The sequence below is a fragment of the Lucilia cuprina genome, chromosome 3 (assembly GCF_022045245.1).
Source record: "Lucilia cuprina isolate Lc7/37 chromosome 3, ASM2204524v1, whole genome shotgun sequence".
In the NCBI taxonomy this organism is placed as follows: Eukaryota; Metazoa; Arthropoda; class Insecta; order Diptera; family Calliphoridae; genus Lucilia; species Lucilia cuprina.
This window is the reverse complement of record NC_060951.1, coordinates 461,466-474,724: the sequence shown is the minus strand read 5'-3', so window position 1 is coordinate 474,724 and position 13,259 is coordinate 461,466. Positions and strand designations below refer to the sequence as shown.

Genomic DNA, 13,259 nt, shown 5'->3' with positions numbered 1-13,259 from the left:
TAATAATTTCCATGAAGTTCCATCCGCCCATCTTCTCCAGGTCTCCTGGATTTCAGATTTTTCTTCCCAAGAAATTAAAATTTTCAAAATTTTAAAATTTTCTATCAATTCTCCATCTTTGAAAGATTTTATTCACTAAATATCATAGATAGATTGGTTGTTAAAAATTTCCATGAAGTTTCATACGCCCATCTTCTCCAGGTCTCCTGGATTTGAAAATTTGCATCCGTAAACTTTTTTAGATTTTTAAGATTAAACAATTGGATAATTTTAAAGAAATTTAATATGTGACTTTAATTTTTGGACAGTGTGGGAGGTTGGCTACCGCTGTCGTCGCTAGTGGTCCATTTGGTGTTTGAATGTGTCCAAAATTCCATTTTGAATGCTCCCACCTTATCCTAAACACCCTAACAGTGCTCTGTTAGCATTTAAACATAATTCTGTTAATGTTGATGGTTTTTGTCTCGGATAATAAATTTCGAAATTTAACTTCACACCCATTAATTTTGTTTGTGTTGCAGTAGTAGTTCAAGCGTTGAGTATACTTTTGTTAGTATGAGTGGGTATTTGTGTTTTTATAAGTGTGAGTCTTTTGGGTGAATGTTTGTTATTTTATTTTTATTGTTAGTATTATTTCGTGTCTGAATTTAAATTGTTTTCGTTAATTTTCAATTATGTGTACAACAAAAACAAAAAAAAAAAAAGAAAACTGCAAAAACAACCTAAAAGAATGAACGAACGTACAAGAAGCAAAGAAACTTTAGAAAGCAGTAAATATAAATTTAGGTTATATAAACTTGACTAAAATCACAAAAATAAACAACATTTGCCATGAGGTATAAAACCAAAGATAAACTTATTTAACAACAATGTTAACAACTATTAAAAACAAATTTAGTTAAAAGGTCAACCCCGGCGTATACTTATTTAAATGTTTGTTTATTAAATATTAATCATACGTCTTTACTTACATATTTATATTTTAAAAAACCACGTTCTGTTTTATTGCTAACAAGTATTTGCAAAATTATAGCTTTAACTATAAACATTTAATTTAAATTTATTATAATTTTATAGGTCTTGGTTAAGGAGAGTGAATGTGTGCGTGTAAAATTTGCTTAGTTTTGACTTTGAAAAAATATTACTTTTACTCTTTACAAGAATTTGGGTTAAATGCTAAACATACTCTTGGTATGAAAAAAAACTACAAAAAATAAAAAGATATAAACAAGAATTACTACTACTGTTTAGTACTTTTGTTGCTATTACTGGTGTACAATGTTAAATGGTTTTGGTTGTTAAAAAGAAAAAGCAACTAAAACAGTTTTTATCTCTTACAGATGCTATTAAAGCCAAAATAGAAGAATATATAGCAAAATGGAAAAAAATTAAAAGAAAATGTAGAATTAAATCTATGTAGCACCAAGCGTGTGTGTTTGTCATGAGGACCCAATTTTTTCATACACAAACTGTGTAAACATTAAACTGAAACTATTTTCTGTTGTTTGTTAATGTTTTCGTTTTTAGAATTTCATAAACTAAATGAAACTGAAAATATACACCATTCATTCATAGAACACGGGTTTTAGTTTAAGTCTACACTCAAAGGCAATGTAAATTTTTCAAATTCTAATACAAAATAAAAAAAAATTGAAACATATGTATATAATACACACACATGATGTAGGTTTAGAAGCAAAGGTAGCAATCTTCGAAGTTTACAAAAATGTATTTAAGAGAAATAGTATTAATTGTAATAACAAATTCAATTTTTACTAAAACATAAGTAAAAATCTGAAATTAAAGTAAAGAAATTTTAAATCTATTACAATCTAAAGCTAAAGCATTAATTTCAACAATAAATTATAAGAGAAATACCGATTTATTTCATAAAATATTAAAAAATTATTTTGCATTCTTTGCCTCTAAACCATTCACTTATTCGCATTAAAAGAAATAATGAAAGTAAAATGCAGCAAAACAGTTTTTTGTCTTTCTTTTAGATTTTTTATGTGTTTAACTAAATGAAAAAGTAAAATGAAAAAAAATTATAAAGGGTTAAGTTTACGTTTATCGTTAACCTCGACATATTTAATATTATAAATGTTTGTTGGTATTTCTCTATTAAATTGAAACAAATTTTCACACACACTTACAAACTCAAATATTTACCTTTTTTTGTTTTGTTTTCAGCAATAAAGAAATTTATTCATTCATTGATTCATTTTTACTCATACATATTTATAAATTTATTTACACCAAATTGTGGGTGTAAACTAGAATGAGAGAAAGTAAAAAAGAAAAACAAAAAACAACTACAACAATTATAATGATCAATTTTTGTTTCGTTACATGCATATGTATATACAAACTAACACGTGCTTATAATTGAAATCGTGCATAAATAAGCACCATCTGTGTAATAAAATTTGTAAGAGAGGAGTTTCTCTTCGTATTGGTGTGGACAGCAGGACAAAACAAAAAACACGTGTTTAATGAAAAATGTTGATAAATAATTAATTGCAATCCCTATGTAATTTATATACATTTTTATATAGTAAAAATGCAGTAGTTTTTAATATTCATTTTATAATAAATTTCACCAATGAATTTTTAACATTGAACCAAAATTTATAACAGCAACATATTTAAATTGATGTAAATGAAACTTTAAAAAAAAAAACGTTTTAATAGTTTACAATAAATTTATTTAGTAATTTATAGAAAAAAATGTGCTGAAAAATATTTATGAAAGGGAAATAAAATGTTTTAGGGGAAAAATTTCTGCATTTATTAGTGACATATTAAATTAGTTATAACAGTTTTTCCAGCATTTTTATGTTATCTAATAAATTAAAATCTTGATAGTGAATTTAAATTCCTTTTCTCATCCTTATTTTTAGTTATTTCATAACATTGTTTCCCTTTTTTGGTCTAAGTCTCAGCTACTTGCTGTGCTTTCTTACTTGCAAATGTTTAAGAAAAAAACTTTGCAAAAGTATGAATTAAATATTTCATAAGATGCCACATAATTTTAAGTGTTGTTGCGAAGAAATTCACTTTAGTCTAAACGAATGCCACTAAACTCTTGATGCACGACATTATTAACTCGGCTGAAATGATGAAAAAAAGTATAGAAAAAGAAATAAGTTAAATTCCTTTAAGGCGAATGTTAAGTATTCTCTATTTATAACTGAAAGTAAATAAATTAAAAAAAGCTTAAGGTAAAACATGTTGAAATCAATTTTCTAAGATGTTAACTTTTAGGAAGAGAATTTTGTTAAAAATTCCATAAAATATCAAAGTCAAATCGTATCAGCAACAACAAATAGGAATCTGTTCAGATTATTTTCATCACTTTGTTAAAAATTTATTAAAAATGGACCAACCGTTTGAAAATCATAGATTTATTTCAATTTATTTTCATTAACTTTAAATGAATATTTCTAGATGTCACATACGGACCAAGAAACTTATAAAACGTGTTTCTTATAAACCTTCACCAGTGGAGGATATTAAAAAAATCTACAAACTAATGCAAGCAACTACTAACAAAGTGCGTAAAAGTGTTTAAATATTCAAAAGAAAAACGGAAAATGTTAAAAGTTTGAGTGCTTGTGCAACAACATTTTTAGTTTTAAATTTCTATTTTATTATTTTTAACTATTTAACAATAAGCCATACAATTAATTTAAAGGAATTTAGATTTTTTCACATCTATGAAGGATTTCAGTTTAAGCAATTAAACATTTTTGCTGTAGTGTCATTCATTCATTCGTTTGCAATAATTTAGTTGATAAAATACGAGTTTTTTATATTATTTTATTGTTGCGGTTGTTTTTTAGTTTGTTTCTCTCATTTTATTACATTTTACAGGAAAATAACATGATTTTTCAATTTCATCTTGGCAATTTGCTATAATTTTATGGTGTCAGGGGTATAATTTGCAGTGGCACATAAATTCTATAATATTCATAATCTTTATCAGGAGTAGAATATCTTTTATTATCCTTAACCAACAGCAACAAAAACCAAACAGACACAATAACACACACACAGATATAAATACATTTGCAATATATAGGGAATAACAACAAAATCTAAGCTGCAAACCAAAAAACAAGGAATAAAGAAGAATGTATGAGTAAAGAAAACTGAAATAAAAACAAAACTAACAAAACAACATGATGGCAAGTTGACTGGTGTTTAAAACAAACAATAGAGAGCAGAACAAATTTTTTTAAAGCCATAAACTTGAGTTTCTCACTTTTACTTATATTTTAACGGTAAATATTTTTACAATGTTTTTGATATACCTACTTATACATACATATATGTATATTTCTGTCTGTATGTGTAAATAACGGTATGCAGATAAAAATAAGGTGGCCTCTTGTGTGTATTCTTTTGTAAAGTTTTTTTTTTAGTTTATGATAAAAATCTATTTCCAGTAGTTCGACAAAGAGTCAATGCGTCCGAATAAAACAATGATTTTCTGAACATCTAACCACCTGGTTGACTCTAGTCTTTCATTACGGATGTAGTTTTCGTAAACAAGGCTGAAGTTAATAAGTGTACTTTTCAGTAAATGAGAAGGTGGACACATACCTAATCTCTTTATTTGTCTCTATGTAATCTATGGGGTGACGATTGGCTTTTTCGTAGGACAAGTACATGAATAGTGGGGCTGTTCGATCTAACTGTTGGGTTGTAACAAAAAATTCAACAGATTTCTCTTGTTTATCTTGGCGCTCACCTAACTCACATACTTTCTTCATTTACCATACTTCAACTACACTTTGCACATAACTTAAAATCGTTTCATAAAATATTTTCTTTATAAATATAAATACCTACACACACCCTCTCTTCTTTACATTTCAACACACACACACACTTTTGCACCTTTAACACTACAACAAAACCTCAACTTTAAATGGCCAACAGTTTGAGTTAATGTTGATGTTACTGTTGCTGTTTTTGCTGCTGCTTTCTGCTGTTTTTGTTGCTCTTGTAGTGACTTGTTCTTAAGTACAATGTCAGGAGAATTGACTGCTAAGAGCTATAAGAGGAGTTTCATATTACTAAAATAGCTCTTAACTAAATCTCTCTCAAGTTTAAGTTGTTTAAATTTATTCTGGAAACCAAAGTCTGTATAGCGAAAAATATTATTTTAGATATGAATACTCCTTATATAGCAGCAGAGATGTGAGAATTTATACCGGGTTTATTTTAGCCTAAATTGCTTTACATACACCTAACTCATACCTACACATTAACATATGTTTATATTTTACTTTGTTTTTGTTTATCTTGTCGTGTTTTGGAAAAATAATAAGTTTCGATTTTGTTTTCTTTAGTGGAGTTGTTTTTTTTTACATATAAAGTGTTTATTTTTTTTCTTTATTATCACTTTTAAATTAAATTTATCTTAACCTTAAACTTAAAATTTTGTTTGTACAAGATTAGTGTTGTGTATGGCAGTACATTTGTTTATTTAAAAAACATGAAAAATTAGATAAAAATTATACCAAAATTTTTTTAAAATGTTTACACTTTTAAATAAGAAACGTTTTTGGATTTTTTTTCTTTTTGTAAAAGAAACTTTAGTAATTTTCTATGTGGTATATAACTAATTATATAAAGAGCTGTAAGATTCAAAGATTAAAGCATAAATCATAAGCTAACTAGTTATAATATGTATATAACTAGTTAAATATACAATATATATTTATTGGTATTTAAATAATTTTAATTTGTTTAAAATACTTAACAATATTATGCTTGTTTTATCTTTTGTTGTCAAAACCACATTATACTTTTAAAGTCACTCTACGTCCCAAAGCTATGTTATACCATCTGTACTAAATATTATAATTTTTCTTCCTAGCATTAACGTAAATCCTTGAAAGTGTTCCTTTCATTGTTTCAGACTTCTGATTGCCAGAACTTGTTAAACAACTTGGCAATGGGAAATTTTGCAATAGCATCCATTCTATTTTTTATTGAGTTATTTACATTTCATAGTATTATTAAATTTGACATATATCTTTATTATATTTTCATCAGTTTTATTTTTATAATAAAGACAAATGTCTGCACTAACCCTTTTTATTATTCCCTCTTTACAATTCTTGACACTTCCCATAAACATACATACAAATTAAATGTTTAAAAATCTATAAATTTAAACCCTTTTATGATTTACAAATAATATTTAATCTAAATCAAATTTTATTTATGTGCATCCGACTACATATCTAACGTGTCATGATTATGTGGTATTTACTCAGAAATAACTTTACTTATCCGGTAAGCAGGCAAGTAATATTATAGTATTTAACTTTGGGTTGAATAACTAATTATTTTTGTTCGACGAGGTTATAAATGTGCTTACCCGACTTTTCCGGGCTTAAACCCGGCTCTACAGTTATTGTATTTATAAGTCTTTCCGATTATCAGGTAATGAATTAAATAATTACTTTATCTAGAATACTCATTATCAAAATTTAATGATTTTTTGCTGGGTGTTTTTACCATTTAACCTCCGTAGGTTAGTGTTCTAGTTTGATAGACCGGAAGTGGTGGATTTGATTCACACTTAAAGCACCGGTTAAAAATATACATACATCCTTTCTTTTAAAATAACTACTTTCACCATAATTTTCAGCTTAATTTAAAGTTAAGAATAATACAATTCTTAGTCGTGGCATACTTACTTGTTATCTCCATTATTATTTAATTTTCTTATAAATTTCTAAAACTTTAATTTTCTCTTTGTTTTATCCCTTAAAGAATTTTAACAATTATTAAACATTCTAATAATCTACCATCAATTGCATTTCATTAATCTTCTCCCTAAAGGCAAAACAACAGCAACAACATATCAATACTATCAATTGCAAACAAAATTTAATTAACACAAAATTTTAATTAAATTTCTTAAATTTAAAATGTTAAAACAATTTAAGTCATTTGTGTTTTAAACAATAATTAAAATATTACATTACATGTCTATATAGTACATGTAATATGAATTATAACATTATTTGTTGTAAAAATTTAAACATACGTGTTGTGTTGTGTCTTGAGTAAAACTTAAATCTCAATTATATTTCTGGTCAGTCATGCATTCAACCAAAACTCATATAATTATGTAAAATAATTATACATTTTTATAAAAATACAAACACAAACATAGGTACATATGTGTTAAACTTTGCCTACATAAACAAGTATATAAGCATATGAATTATTTTATCTGACAAACAGCAGGCGGATACTGACTGTCATTCAGATAGAGAGAATAATAATGATAATAATAATAAAAAAATAAAATATCAAAATAGAAATAAAATATACAATTTACTATAATAAATGAACGTACTAGAGGCAACGTACGTGGGAGACAATTTTATACTTATAAACAACACTCAATCGAAATCCGTTTGACAAATATTGTGCGAGAACGTGTAAATATTTGTAACAATCTGATACTAACTTTAACAAATGCAAAACGCATATACTAACTCACTTAAATACTGATACATTTGTAAATTTGAACATATGCACATTTGAATGAACGAGTAAGTGCGTGTGTTTTTGTATGAATGTATGTATTTAAAGAGACAGCAATAAAGCAATTTTTCATATTTACTCTCATTCATATGAATATACAAATACGACAACAGCAACTAAAACGACAACAATAATAACGAGACAAATATAAAATACATTTTGGTGCAAGTGTAAATGTGTACAAATATTAATGTATGCATGTTGTGTTGTGTATGTGTTTTGCACATAAACAAACCATAACATATGGAAAACTATTTTAGAAATAGAAACGAAAAAAAAAAAAAAAATAGGAAGAAGAAACCAAGTGTAATAGAAGAGAGTAAAAAAGGATGTACAATACACCCTCACATACTATCTAAATAAAAATCATTTGAAGTTTAGGGAAATGATTGTTGTACGTTGTACGAGTATAGTTTAACTATGAATTCGATCGTATATAAAAAAAAACATGATGTTCTACATATACAACAATATTACAAACATTAGTAAAATGCATGTTCACACTCACACACACTTATTCCACCATACAACATACTTCCAAGCACACACATACTTAAACTTATTTACTCATATACATACATTTCTATGTTGGTATATAAAAAAAAACTAGAGAAATCTATTGAATCATGTTTTTAAAAGCTGTAACAGTCCAAGTGACAAAATTTCTGTTACATTTCTACATCTACACAATATTAAGTAAAATTTATGACTCCCTTTTTGTATTTAAAACTACTCAATGTTTTGTCTACTCCCACTTACAAAATGAATAATGATGGTCTGAATGAATGTTTACATGCTGCAAGCAGAACGTGTTCCGCTTTTTAGTTTTATATACATACATACGTACATCTATACATACTTACATATATATACATATATTCTAACATACATAAGAGCAACATTATCTATTGTTCGGGTTTGTTTAATTCAGCGATTTTTTTGTTTTTTTCTTTATGTGTATTTCTTCAAGATTTATTGATAGCTTTGTAGTGAAATTTACAAAAAAAAAAAAAAAAAAGTTTTTAAAGTGGACAGTGGAAAAGTTAGTAATGGAAGCTTTAAACTAAAATGTAAATGTAAAATTGTGTTCTTGGGATATTAGAAAATAATATTACTCTTTAGCTGCAGGAAGAGGAAACTTTGTATAAATAAACCTAACCGTTTTTTTTTAACCGAATTTTATTTTCTTATAATTCTTTTTTAGTTCCAAATATTAAAAAAAAATATTATTTAAAAGGAAGTTTTATCAAAATTTTTAATATTTTTTATTATTTTTTTTATTATTTTTACATCCAGTTAAAAAATTGTGAAAAAAATTTACAACATATTTATTATTCTACATATTTTGGAAAAATTCTTAATAATTTTTATTATTTAAAAAAAAATTACAAAGTTTCTATTTTTTCAAAAATTTTAAATAATTTGTTCCTTAATACATTGATATGCAACAACTCCAGCAAGAATATTTAAAATTATAGTGTTTACTCTTATCAAATTATAAATCCTTTAATATACGATCCTTTGAGTAATATGAAACAAATCTATTTAAAATCTCTTACTATTTTAGAAAAGCTTCAACTATAATCCTTAATATACTTAAAACCATTGGCATAATCGAGTTACAAGCGTTTTTTTTTTCTTACTCTCAGCTTTACTTTTGCCCTTGACAACGCTTTTTACACATTTATAGTTACATTGTGGTGACCATATAATGAAAGGAGTCCTTGGCACTTTAGCCATTTTAGTAACAAACACACACACTCACCAACATTTTCTAAAACACATTTACAACTAAAACTGACAAATGACTAACAAATAAATAAAAGTGAACAGTAGAAAAAAGGGAAAAAATTAAGTTTTTTGTTTTATTTTTCAACAACAAGAAAAAAAGCTTTTAAAATTTACAAAAACCAAAACAACAATAACAGCTATAGAATGAATAGAAAAAAAGAATGTATTCAAGTGTCACGCTGCTGACATGTTGCTGTACAACCATACTGTACAACAAAAAACAAACATTAATACAATTTGCATCAAAAAACATTAGCTTAAACTACAAACAACATTTACAACATCTAACTGTTACAATTGCTTGTTTGAATTTTAAAATCCCTGACAACCAAGTACAAACATGGAAAACCCGAGAATGAAACTACGGCTTTATTAGAAGTAAATTTTTGTAGACAATTTTTAACGAACTTAAAAGGAATTTATTTTATTTTTTAGTTTTTTTCTAAACTAAGAAAAACAATATTTGAGCAACAAAGTAACTTAAGTTTTTTTAGATTTGTTTTATATTTCTGCTTCATTTTCCCTAGAAAAATATAAAAATAAGAACTTTATTTTTTTATAGTTGGAATGTTTTTTGTGCGCAATTTTTTTTTCGTTTTTTTGTAACTTGATAAACAAGAATGTTAAAAATTTATTTTTTTTCTTTGTTTTAAACAAAAGGCAATAAAACTCACACTGAGTTGTTTGCAAAATATTCATATAAAATATATGTATGGATATGTGTGGATGTATATTAAAATAAGAACAAAAAAATGTGTGCAGTCATATAAAAATTTGCTGTTTATTGCAATTTTTAAATGTAGTCATTGTAGTTATTGCGTGTATGAAATTTATTCATATAAATAGAATTATAAAGAACATTTTCAAGAAGTTTATAGCGAATCTAATATGCACTGTACAGAAAATAAAACTTTTTTATTATTATTTTCTTTTTGATATCCCTTAAAGTGGATTTTTTATGAAAATATAACTGAATTGAAAGTAACTCCGTGAATTATTTTTGTTTTACATATTATGCAATATTGCTGATTGTAGCGTTCAAAAGGAATATGAAAAAATAAACATAAAAGTAAATATAGACAAAGTAAAAAATATTATATTTGAATACAAACAAACATACAAGAAATATTTTGTTTTATTTTTTTCCTTATTTTTTTTTTTTTATCAAGCTATTCATCAGTTTTAAATGTTTGGTGTTCTTTTCTCTTCCCCTCCAATTCTCTTTACGTTCTTTCCTCAACAGATTATTATATAAAATGTAGAACAAACACACGTTTCGACACAAATTTTAACATAAAAAACAAAAAAGAATACAAAAGGGCAAAGACCTTAGATCAGAGAGTACACGCGAAAAAATGTCAATGTTGTCAATGTTTCGAAAATTATAAGAAGAATTCTAATAAATCACAACAAAAAGGAATGAAAAAAATTATGTAAACGACATTTTATTTTTAAAATCGATGAAATACATTTTGTAATAAAAGTTTATTAATTTAGTTAACTCTAACATATATAATATAAGATATTGAGCGTATACTTAATATAACATTTATAAATATTAATCATACGTTTAGGTGTTCATTAATTTAACTACAGTAGTTTTCCGATTTAACGACCATTCAATTCTACGAACATCGCATTTAACGAACAAGCTAATTTTTCCTATTGACTACCTTAAATAACGAACAAAACTTGTTTTTTGTACTCTGTTTAACGAACTAATATAAATATTATTATTTAAATTAAGATAAAATGACATTTATCAAAAATAACAAATAACCTAAGTTATAGCAAGCGGTGCTTTTATACCCAAAACTGTAACTCATTCTGGGTTCTTATTAAATTTTAGTTCGATGTAGCTATGTCCGTCCGTCCTTCAGATAATGACTTTAACGCTCAATACTCGCTTAACAATACGAGTACGCCGAGTACTAACCGATATCTCTAACAAATTTTATGGGAATCGGTCCATAATTGACCTTACCCTCCATATCAGGCCCCCTTAAGAAAATTACATCAACGCTCGTTACTCGTTTAAAAATACGAGTATAGAGATGAACTTCGAGAAATAACTTTAAAGCTAATGACAGAATTAAAAATACAGCGATTAAATTCGACACTAATATGGTTTGAAGGTGGGTATATAAGATTCGGAATTTTGTGTTTTGTGCTATTTTTATAAAAAAAAGAATTAATTTTTATAAAATACATTTAAAAAATATTTTATGTACCTATTTTTAATTATTTTCCTACCAAAAACCCACGTTTTACTTAGTACTGCATATAACGAACTTTTCAATTTTACGAACAGGCCTGACAACATATGGGTTCGTTAAATCGGAAAACTACTGTACAAGACATTTTCATTAAAAATAACATTGCAATATTACGTATTCTACTTCAAAAAGAATTCAAACTTTTTTGATTTCTTAATTTTAATTTAAATAAAACATTTTTTAAACACCACCTACCTATGTTCTGTTCTAAAGTCTAATTGTTAGACTTTAAAATAGAGATTAAATTCAGCTAAAGTTCGAAATCTTTGTCACTGGATTGGCTTAAAAAAAATCATATTTAATTGCAAAATATTTTCATCAAAGTTTCTAATTTCAAAATGGTTTCAAATAGGTTTTAATTTCTAGAACATTTATATACCTTTTTTAATTTTTATAAAATTATTAAAATTCCAATAATATTCCATTAAAAAATAATTTTGATAGAAATATTCTATTTGTCAGAATTGTAAAGGAATTTCTAAATGTATTATGACTGCTTTATAAAAAAAAATTAATATTTTAGTTGTCATAATTAACATTTACCCTCACCATAAATAATTTATGCCTACAAACACTAAGAAGTAATGTGTTAATTATGAATATTAATCATACGTGTAGGCGTTTTAAAATTTTAAACACATTTATGGTTTTCTCTCCTCTGATGTAGTTTTTTTTGCATACTTTTGCATTTATAATTTTAATTAAAGTTCTGTTTTCAACTAACTATTTTTCATATTCTAGTTATACTTTCACGTACAACAACACACATGTTGTATACAGCGCCAGAATTATACAGACGCATAAATGCCACACATTCCTTTAAGTGTAAATATCAAATACATAAATATGATGCTACTTAAACATGTCCTGAAGCTATTAAAGCACTTTGAGTTTTAATTCACTTAAAAGATTTGTTTGTTTTTTTTTGTTGTTGCTTTATTCTCTCCATTTGCTCTTTTATATCATAGCAAAAAGTAAATGTACATAAATACATTTATTTGTATGTATATAATACTATCATGCATTTGGATTATATTTAACCTATTACATTTACTTTCAAAAGTACTAAGATATATGCATGTATATTTGTACGTTTCTTTGTAGGTAAAGTTTAAAAACTTTTCTTTCTTCCAAAAAAAGTTAAGATTTAAAAATTAAAAGTAAATATTATAAAGTAACAAATATTATAAATTTAACAAAACTCAATAGATTTATTAAATTTTTCTCTTATGATTTAAAATCTAAAATATTTTTTTTTACATATTTTCAGAAAATTTCTACAACAACAGTTCGTATATTTTAATCTAAATAAAAAAACAGCTGTGAATGTTGATGTAAATATGTCTATATCCAAACAATACCTATATTAAGCGGAAAAAATTGATAAGTTAACACTGTTGCCCGGTTGAATTTTTTATAATTGGGTGAGTTTTTATATGTATATGTTTTTTTTTAATTGGTTTAGTATGCAAGGATAAGCTTTAGGTGTCACTGTTTTGATGTGATACTTTGTTGTTGTTGAGAAGGACTCCGCCGGTTTTTGTGTTCTCTGTGTGTGAGTAGATGTTTTATTTTTTGCGTTATTTGGCGAAAGGAAAAAATAATGGTTTTTTG

General features: G+C 25.7%; 1 long non-coding RNA gene across 1 annotated transcript in view; it reads left to right on the top strand.

Annotated features, from left to right (window-relative positions):
* LOC124418654 overlaps positions 1-13,259 on the top strand; it is a 32,289-nt gene that overhangs the window by 8,141 nt on the left and 10,889 nt on the right. The window contains exon 2 of the long non-coding RNA XR_006940127.1: positions 12,916-13,069. This is a non-coding gene — a long non-coding RNA (uncharacterized LOC124418654). The remainder of the gene's footprint in view (positions 1-12,915; positions 13,070-13,259) is intronic.